Here is a 10334-nt window from a genome sequence, read left to right on the forward strand (position 1 = left end):
GCCTACCTTGAAAATCTGACATTTCCTCTAGGCTATTTGGCTATTTGGTCCTTGAAAAGTTTAATTGTATTATTTAATTGTATTGTAATATTGGTTCTCCAATATTATCCTGTGATTTCTGATTCTTTTTTTGAGAGAGATGTAGCCGCTTTTGTTGGTTTCCCGCCGTTTCAATTGAAGGGTGTTGCGCTAATCTGTTGCATTTATGACTTGCCAATGTCTGTATGAATCCTGCATAGGCTACTTGCTCAGCCTGCAAAATGAGATATTATCACCTGCTATTGAAATGATGCATGTGTAATACGCTTTCCCGTCAGATCTTGACCCGGGCCAGTAGCTTTCAGTTGGCACTGGCCCGGTGTGCCACTTGCAAATTTACCTGATTGTCGAGCCCTAGTTAGTCTTCGATATTTCTATTAATTCCAAGGTTGTTCTCTGTATTTGTATCACCATCAAGAAGCCTCCCACATTCACATGGAAATGCACGTTGCACATGTCGAATAGGTGGGCATCTTATTTCTCAAGCAACGTTGACATTATTCAACAAGAATTAGGGGGAAATAAAATGTGTTTGGAAATCAGGGAAACGGCAAGACGGCAATAACAGAAAAGCCTGCACAATTGTGTGTGGCAGGTGTCACATTTACCGCCCCTGACACAAATAACTCAAACTGGTACAACCATTGCCCATGGTTACTTTCATAGTTCACAGACTGTATTGCAGGAAAGATAGTGAGGACGCCAATTATAGATAAATAGAATAAAAAGGCCTGCCTTTGTTTGCAGACAGTTTGCTGTTCTTCCATAATAGACTCTGGCCATATCCAAATACCCATACTAGCATACTATTTACTCATCATCGCGTTCTATTTAGCAAGTTCTGTTTCGTAAAAAGTATGCAGTATGCTCACAACTCTGTAGCGGCTCCATATTGGCTGAGTGTTGGGCGGGGCAGAGTGCGGGTTGACTTTTCCAAATTCACCAGACAAACATCGCATTAACAAGCCTGATAATAGCTAATTTCCAGTTTGATTCATTTCACTGTACTCTGAATAGAATAGGAATGGAGTTATAGGCCTACTCAGGCTGGTTATAGACAGACTATCACATTCGACCTGTACCGTAGTAGACCATATAGCCCATCTAGCCTATTAAAAAAGGTCTGAAGACAGAAACAGATCATTTGTTACCCTTACAACATATTTAGAAATGAAAGCAGTGCTGTAAGATATACATTAAATCAAATAGCATAGTACACACACCGACACTTTTCAAATGTTGAAATTGCATAGAAAAACGTGAACAGTCAGGTGCATCGCAAATTCAGAACCGCTGGAAAGAAACACAATAATCAACACAATAATCTAAACCAATGATCAGAATGATTGTTAAAGCTTGATCTATAAATTAAATAATGAAATAGGTAGCCTAGCCTACAAAACTAAAACAATCCATGTACTCAACAAATTGGATGCAGTCTATCACAGTGCCATCCGTTTTGTCACCAAAGCCCCATATACTACCCACCACTGCGACCTGTACACTCTCGTTGGATGGCCATCACTTCATACTCGTCGCCAAACCCACTGGCCTTATCTCAGCTCACTGGTCAGCATAGCAGCACCCACCCGTAGCACACGCTCCAGCAGGTATATCTCACTGGTCACCCCCAAAGCCAATTCCTCATTTGGCCGCCTTTCCTTCCAGTTCTCTGCTGCCAATGACTGGAACGAACTGCAAAAATCACTAAAGCTGGAGATTCATTTCTCCCTCACTAGCTTTAAGCACCAGCTGTCAGAGCAACTCACAGATCACTGCACCTGTACATAGCCCATCTGTAAACAGCCCATCCAACTACCTCATCCCCATACTGTATTTATTTATTTATTTTGCTCCTTTGCACCGCAGTATCTCTACTTGCACATTTATCTTCTGCACATCTACCATTCCAGTGTCTAATTGCTATATTGTAATTACTTCGCCACCATGGCCTATTTATTGCCTTACCTCCTTTCTCTATTTGCACATGCTGTATATAGATTTTTCTATTGTGTTATTGACTGTACTTTTGTTTACCCATGTGTAACTCTGTGTTGTTGCTTTTTGTCGCACTGCTTTGCTTTATCTTGGCCAAGTCGCAGTTGCAACTGGCCTACGTGGTTAAATAAAGGTGAAGAAAAAAAAAAAAAAACTATAAGAGTTCTGTTCATTTCCATTTAGAAGTGAGTATTGAGATTCAGAACATGTCATATATAAGCACTTTGCGATTTTGTTCTATATAATTACATTTCCCCTTCCCTCTCTTTTTCCCCCTTGAAAGTGAACCTTTTACACTGTAAAAACAACTTTTTAAACCAACTTAAACAGAAACTTGAGTAAAACAGATTAAATATTCAGAGAGCAAAAACTAACCCCGAGAGACAGAGAACAGAGAACAGCAGCAGACGGTTGTGAATCAATAAGTCAGGTCCGATTTATCAGTTCCCATTCATTGCAATTAACCTTTCCGTGACTGGCACACCGCTGTGCAGTCACTGATCTTCTAATGAAGGAGGGCATGTAAGTAAATGGACAATTGGCAATTAAACAGTATCTCAATAATGTGTAATTGTGGAGTGGATGTGTGGGGAAATGTTAAGGGGGGGCCACATGTTCAGTATAGATGACACACACATCTTTGGCAGCGAAGGGTAACAGAGAAAGACAGTGTTTGTGGCACTACTTTTGACGAGGACCCATAGGATGCAATATGTAGGGAATAGGGTGCCATTTGGGACACAGCCCTGGTGTGTATTGCATTGGATTCTAGGGTGGCCCAATCACAATATGATGAATTCATCCCAACCAACCAATGAAAAGTGTCACGTTCTGACCTTTATTTTCCTTTGTTTTGTCTTTAGTTAGTATGGTCAGGGCGTGAGTTGGGGTGGGCAGTTCTATGTTGTCTGTTTCTATGTGGGGTTTTCTAGTTTGGCCTGATATGGTTCTCAATCAGAGGCAGGTGTTTTGTGTTGTCTCTGATTGGGAACCATATTTAGGTAGTCTGTTTTGTATTGTGGGTTGTGGGTTATTGTCTATGTTAGTTGCCTGTGTCTGCACTATTTGTTTATAGCATCACGTTCGTTCGTTCGTTCTTTTTGTTTGTTGTTTTGTTAGTTTGTATAGTGTTCTTCGTTTCGCTTAATTAAAAGAAGAATGTATTGTTATCACGCTGCGCCTTGGTCCTCCTCTCTTCCACCATATAACGATCGTGACAGAATAACCCACCAACCAAGGACCAAGCAGCGTGTTAAAGGACAGCAGCAGCAGCGGCAAAATACACAGGACTCCTGGACATGGGAAGAAATTCTGGACGGTAAGGGACCCTGGGTTCAAGCTGGAGAATATCGCCGCCCTCGTGAAGAGCTGGAGGCAGCTAAAGCCGAGAGGCGGTGGTATGAGGAGGCAGCACGGAAGCGCAGCTGGAAGCCAGAGAGGCAGCCCCCAAAATGTATTGGGGGGGGGGCTCTCGGGGAGTGTGGCGAAGTCAGGTAGGAGACCTGCGCCAACTCCCCGTGCTTACCGTGGAGAGCGAGAGTACGGGCAGACACCGTGTTATGCGGAAGAGCGCACGGTGTCTCCTGTACGTGTGCATAGCCCGGTGCGGTACATTCCAGCACCTCGTATCGGCCGGGCTAGGGTGGGCATCGAGCCAGGTGCCATGAAACCGGCTCTACGCATCTGGTCACCAGTGCGTCTCCTTGGGCCGGGGTACATGGCACCAGCCCTACGTATGGTGTCTCCCATACGTGTTCATAGCCCAGTGCGGCTGATTCCACCTCGCCGCACTGGCATGGCCACGGGGAGTGTTCAGCCAGGTAGGGTTGGGCAGGCTCGGTGCTCGAGACCTGTAGTGCGCCTCCACGGTCCGGTCTATCCGGTGCCTTCTCCACGCACCAGTCCGCCTGTGGCAGTCCCTCGCACCAGCCCAGTACCACCAGTGCCAACACAACGCACCAAGCTTCCTGTGCGTCTCCAGAGTCCAGTACGCCCTGTTCCTCCTCCCCGCACTAGCCTTGAGGTGCGTGTCCCCAGCCCGGTACCACCAGTTCCGGCACCACGCACCAAGCCTCCTGTGCGTCTCCAGAGCCCTGTACGCCCTGTTCCTGCTCCCCGCACTCGCCCAGTGGTGCGTGTCCCCAGTCCGGTACCACCAGTTCCGGCACCACGCACCAGAACTACAGTGCGCCTCGGCAAGCCTGAGCTGCCCGTCTGCCCAGCGCCATCTGAGCTGCCCGTCTGCCCAGCGCCACCTGAGCTGCCCGTCTGTCCAGTGCCGTCAGAGCCGCCCATCTGTCCTGAGCAGTCAGAGCCGCCCGTCTGTCCTGAGCAGTCAGAGCCGCCCGTCTGTCCTGAGCCGCCTGAGCCGCCAGAGCCGCCCGCCAGTCAGGAGCCGCCAGAGCCGCCCGCCAGTCAGGAGCCGGCAGAGCCGCCCTTCAGTCATGAGCTACCCCTCAGTCCGGAGCTGCCCCTCAGTCCGGAGCTGCCCCTCAGTCCGGAGCTGCCCCTCAGTCCAGAGGTGCCCCTCAGTCCAGAGGTGCCCCTCAGTCCGGAGCTGCCCCTCAGTCCGGAGCTGCCCCTCAGTCCGGAGCTGCCCCTCAGTCCAGAGGTGCCCCTCAGTCCAGAGGTGCCCCTCAGTCCAGTGGGGCCATTTAGGAGGGTTGCCGTTCCTAGGAGGCCACAGAAGCGGACTAAAACTATGGTGGAGTGGGGGCCACGTCCAGCGCCAGAGCCGCCACCGCGGACAGATGCCCACCCAGACCCTCCCCTATAGGTTCAGGTTCAGCACCTTAGGGGGTGGGGGGGGGGGGGGGTACTGTCACGTTCTGACCTTTATTTTCCTTTGTTTTGTCTTTAGTTAGTATGGTCAGGGCGTGAGTTGGGGTGGACAGTTCTATGTTGTCTGTTTCTATGTGGGGTTTTCTAGTTTGGCCTGATATGGTTCTCAATCAGAGGCAGGTGTTTTGTGTTGTCTCTGATTGGGAACCATATTTAGGTAGTCTGTTTTGTGTTGTGGGTTATTGTCTATGTTAGTTGCCTGTGTCTGCACTATTTGTTTATAGCGTCACGTTCGTTCGTTTGTTTGTTGTTTTGTTAGTTTATATAGTGTTCTTCATTTCGCTTAATTAAAAGAAGAATGTATCGTTATCACGCTGCGCCTTGGTCCTCCTCTCTTCCACCATTTAACGATCGTGACAAAAAGGAAATATGCCACAGTCACACTGCTCACAATGCAAATACATGGCATAGAGAGCGGCATTCCCGTGGGACCTGCGGGCACCGACAGAGATCACTAAGTCGCGGTCTGCATTTTCCATGCTGTGGGCGGGAGTGGTCAGTCAGATAGACTAAGGGCTGTATTTTAACAAACCTAACGAAATGGTAATCCAAACGCAGGCTCTAGGTTCAGGGGTGTAAGAAATATTTTTGCTATTTTCACTATCACAATTATCGACGCACTTGCTGGCGTTGGCGCGAAAGGGCTAGATTTTGATGGATAAACAAGTAGTAGGTGGGTCGAGGCTTGGCCCCTCACTGACCAATCAGAACGTGCTCCATGGCGAAATACAGTGCCTTCGGGAAGCATTCAGACCCCTTGACCTTTCTCCCCTCAGTTTGGCCGGGCAGCCAGCTCTAGAAACGGTCTTGGTGGTTCCATACTTCTTCCATTTAAGAATGATGGAGGCCAATGTGTTCTTGGGGACCTTCAATGCTGCAGAAATGTTTTGGTACCCTTCCCCAGATCTGTGCCTCGACACAATCCAGTCTCGGACCTCTACGGACAATTCCTTTGACCTCATGGCTTGGTTTTTCTCTGGCATGCATTGTCAACTGTGGGACCTTATATATACAGGTGTGTGCCTTTTCAAATCATGTTCAATCAATGAAATATACCACAGGTAGACTCTAATCGAGATGTTTCTACAACTCAAGGATAATCAATGGAAGAAGAATGCACCTGACCGCAATTGTGAGTCTCAAAGCAAAGGGTGTGAATACTTATGTAAATAAGATATTTCTGTGTTATATTTTTTATACATTTGCTAACATTTCTAAAAACCCGTTTTGGCTTTGTCATTATGGGGTATTGTGTGTAGATTGCTGAAATAATGTGTTTTAATACATTTTTGAATAAGGCTGTAACGTAACAAAATGTGGAAAAGTTAAGGGGTCTGAATACTTTCTGAAGGCACTGTATGTGTTTGTTTCAAGTTGTGTATTTACAGTATTTTATGTATTGCCTTGGAATCAACTCCAATTCCAATGTTAGTCCTTTATAGTGTGTTAAATGGCTTACAGAAACAAAATAATAAAATGTAGACCTAACTTACGTAAATATGTTAACTTGAACCCATTTGCAGTCCACATTGTTCTAAGTAATTGCATGGTGTAACGGCGGCCTTCCCTCTCTTCACTAGAAGAGGGGGTGAAACAGGGATCGGACCAACACGTAGCGTAGCCAGTGCTCAACATGTTTAATTAACAAAAACTACAGTGAACACTAAACAAATACAAAATAACAAAAGTGGCAAACCGATACAGACCTATCTGGTGCAGAATACAAACACAGAGACAGGAAACAACCACCCACAATCCCCAACACAAAACAAGCCACCTATATATGATTCTCAATCAGGGACAACGATTGACAGCTGTCTCTGATTGAGAACCATATTAGGCTGAACACAGAAACAGACGAACTAGACACACAACATAGAATTCCCACCCAGCTCACGTCCTGAACAACACTAAACAAGCAAAAACACATAAGAACTCTGGTCAGGACGTTACAGTACCCCCCCCCCCCCCCCCGAGGTGCGGACTCCGAACGCACCCCTAAAACTCAAGGGGAGGGTCTGGGTGGGCATCTGTCCGCGGTGGCGGCTCCGGCGGTGGACGAGGACACCACTCCACCACTGTCTTTGTCCCCCTCCTTAGCGTCCTTTGAGTGGCGACCCTCGCCCACGACCTTGGCCTAAGAATCCTCCCCAAGGCCCCCACATGATTTAGGAGGTAGCTCAGGACAGAGAGGTAGCTCAGGACAGAGAGGTAGCTCAGGACAGAGAGGTAGCTCAGGACAGAGAGGTAGCTCAGGACAGAGTGGCAGCTCATGACTGGAGGGCAGCTCATGACTGGAGGGCAGCTCATGACTGGAGGGCAGCTCATGACTGGAGGGCAGCTCATGACTGGAGGGCAGCTCATGACTGGAGGGCAGCTCATGACTGGAGGGCAGCTCATGACTGGAGGGCAGCTCATGACTGGAAGGCAGCTCATGACTGGAAGGCAGCTCATGACTGGAGTGCAGCTCATGACTGGAAGGCAGCTCATGACTGGAAGGCAGCTCATGACTGGAGTGCAGCTCATGACTGAGTGGCAGCTCATGACTGGAGTGCAGCTCATGACTGGAGTGCGGCTCATGACTGGAGTGCGGCTCATGACTGGAGTGCGGCTCATGACTGGAGGGCGGCTCATGACTGGAGGGCGGCTCATGACTGGAGGGCGGCTCTGGCAGCTCCTGACTGGCTGGCGGCTCTGGCAGCTCCTGACTGGCTGGCGGCTCTGGCAGCTCCTGACTGGCTGGCGGCTCTGGCAGCTCCTGACTGGCTGGCGGCTCTGGCCCAGATGGCGCTGGGCAGACGGATGGCTCAGATGGCGCTGGGCAGACGGATGGCTCAGATGGCGCTGGGCAGACGGATGGCTCAGATGGCGCTGGGCAGACGGATGGCTCAGATGGCGCTGGGCAGACGGATGGCTCAGATGGCGCTGGGCAGACGGATGGCTCAGATGGCGCTGGGCAGACGGATGGCTCAGATGGCGCTGGGCAGACGGATGGCTCAGATGGCGCTGGGCAGACGGATGGCTCAGATGGTGCTGGGCAGGCAGGCAGCTCAGACGGCGCTGGGCAGACGAGCAGTGCAGGCGGCGTTGGGCAGACGGCCGACTCTGACCTGCTGAGGCGCACAGTAGGCCTGGTGCGTGGTGCCGGAACTGGTGGTACCGGACTGGAGACACGCACCTCAAGGCTAGTGCGGGGAACAGGAACAGGGCACACTGGACTCTCGAGGCGCACTATAGGCCTGGTGCGTGGTACCGGAACTGGAGGTACCGGGCTGAGGGCACGCACCTCAGGGCGAGTGCGGGGAGAAGGAACAGTGCGTACAGGGCTCTGGAGACGCACAGGAGGCTTGGTGTGTGGTGCCGGAACTGGAGGTACTGGGCTGGAGACACGCACCATAGGGAGAGTGCGTGGAGGAGGAACAGGACTCTGGAGACGCACTGGAAGCCTGGTGCGTGGTGTAGGCACTGGTGGTACTGGGCTGGGGCCACGCACCATAAGGCGAGTGCGGGGTGCTGGAACTGGAGGAAATGGGCTGGGGCGGGAAGGTGGCGCCGGATATACCGGACCGTGCAGGCGTACTGGCTCCCTTGAGCACCGAGCCTGCCCAACCTTACCTGGTTGAATGCAACCCGTAGCCCGTCCAGTGCGGGGAGGTGGAATAACCCGCACTGGGCTGTGTTGGCGAACCGGGGACACCATGCGTAAGGTTGGTGCCATGTACACCGGCCCGAGGAGACGTACTGGAGGCCAGATATGTAGAGCCGGCATCATGGCACTTGGCTCAATGCTCAATCTAGCCCGGCCAGTGCGGGGAGGTGGAATAACCCGCACCGGGCTATGCACACGTACAGGAGACACCGTGCGCTCTTCCGCATAACACGGTGTCTGCCCGTACTCCCGCTCTCCACGGTAAGCATGGGAAGTGGGCGCAGGTCTCCAACCTGACTTCGCCACACTATCCTTTAGCCCCCCCCCCCCCCCCCAATACATTTTTGGGGTTTCTTCACGGGCTTCTTACCGCGTCGTCGTGCTAACCTCATTCGCCGGTATCCCTCTGCACATTGCTCCATCGAATCCCAGGCGGGCTCCGGCACTCTCCCTGGGTCAACCGACCACCTGTCTATTTCCTCCCAAGTGGTGTAACCCAGATCCGGCTCCTGCTGCCGAGCTAGCTCCTCGAAACGCCGCCTCTCTGCTTTTGCTGCCTCCAGCTCTGCTTTGGGGCGGCGATACTCCTCTGGCTCTGCCCAGGGTCCTTTTCCGTCCAGCTCGTCCTCCCATGTCCATTTCTCCTGGTCCCGCTGCTGCTGCTGCTGCCACTGCTGCCCGTTGCTACGCTGCTTGGTCCGAGATAAGGTGGGTGGTTCTGTAACGGCGGCCTTCCCTCTCTTCACTAGAAGAGGGGGTGAAACAGGGATCGGACCAACACGCAGCGTAGCCAGTGCTCAACATGTTTAATTAACAAAAACTACAGTGAACACTAAACAAATACAAAATAACAAAAGTGGCAAACCGATACAGACCTATCTGGTGCAGAATACAAACACAGAGACAGGAAACAACCACCCACAATCCCCAACACAAAACAAGCCACCTATATATGATTCTCAATCAGGGACAACGATTGACAGCTGTCTCTGATTGAGAACCATATTAGGCTGAACACAGAAACAGACGAACTAGACACACAACATAGAATTCCCACCCAGCTCACGTCCTGACCAACACTAAACAAGCAAAAACACATAAGAACTCTGGTCAGGACGTTACACATGGCTTCAATAGCATTAACACTGATATAGGCGCTAAGCCTACTGTAAATTGCATTATGGCAAACATTGTCAATAAGCAAGATGAAATTCATTATTGATAAGGTCTAAAATAAAATAAAATAAAAACGTGTTTTAAATAGGCTATGTCACACTTACAGGCACCATAATTTCTCCCCGTGGGCATAGAATATTAAAACAACGCAGACTATGGAGGTTTGTATGCAAATCCAAACTTTTCACAGTGGCTGGACAAAGATTCAGTATAAATAGAAAGGGAGAATGTCCACTCGCCGTTACACTGCTCCCAAATAGGCCTATGTTTTATGAAGATAATCAGAACCATCTTACAGATCACATCACATTCACACATCTCCGGAAGTTGCATTAGATGCGCGCCATGGATATTGTATAAAACCAGGAAGGTGAATCATTCTAACATGCTGACCACACTATGTACACATACATGTTATTCAATCATTGCACCCACACTGCTCACGCACGCCAACAAGCATCTGCGTTGCCAGGCGCTAAAATAGAAGTTGCTTCTATTTGTAACGCAGAATGCGATGCAAGTCCTGCCTCTCCCATCTCCTCATTGGCTTTTAGAAACATATACGTGCCATCTCCTCATTGGTTATACCTACGTGGGTGATTGAAAGATGAACTGAGGTCAGTTGTGGTAA

Source organism: Salvelinus namaycush, chromosome 20 (genome assembly GCF_016432855.1).
Source record: "Salvelinus namaycush isolate Seneca chromosome 20, SaNama_1.0, whole genome shotgun sequence".
NCBI lineage: Eukaryota > Metazoa > Chordata > Actinopteri > Salmoniformes > Salmonidae > Salvelinus > Salvelinus namaycush.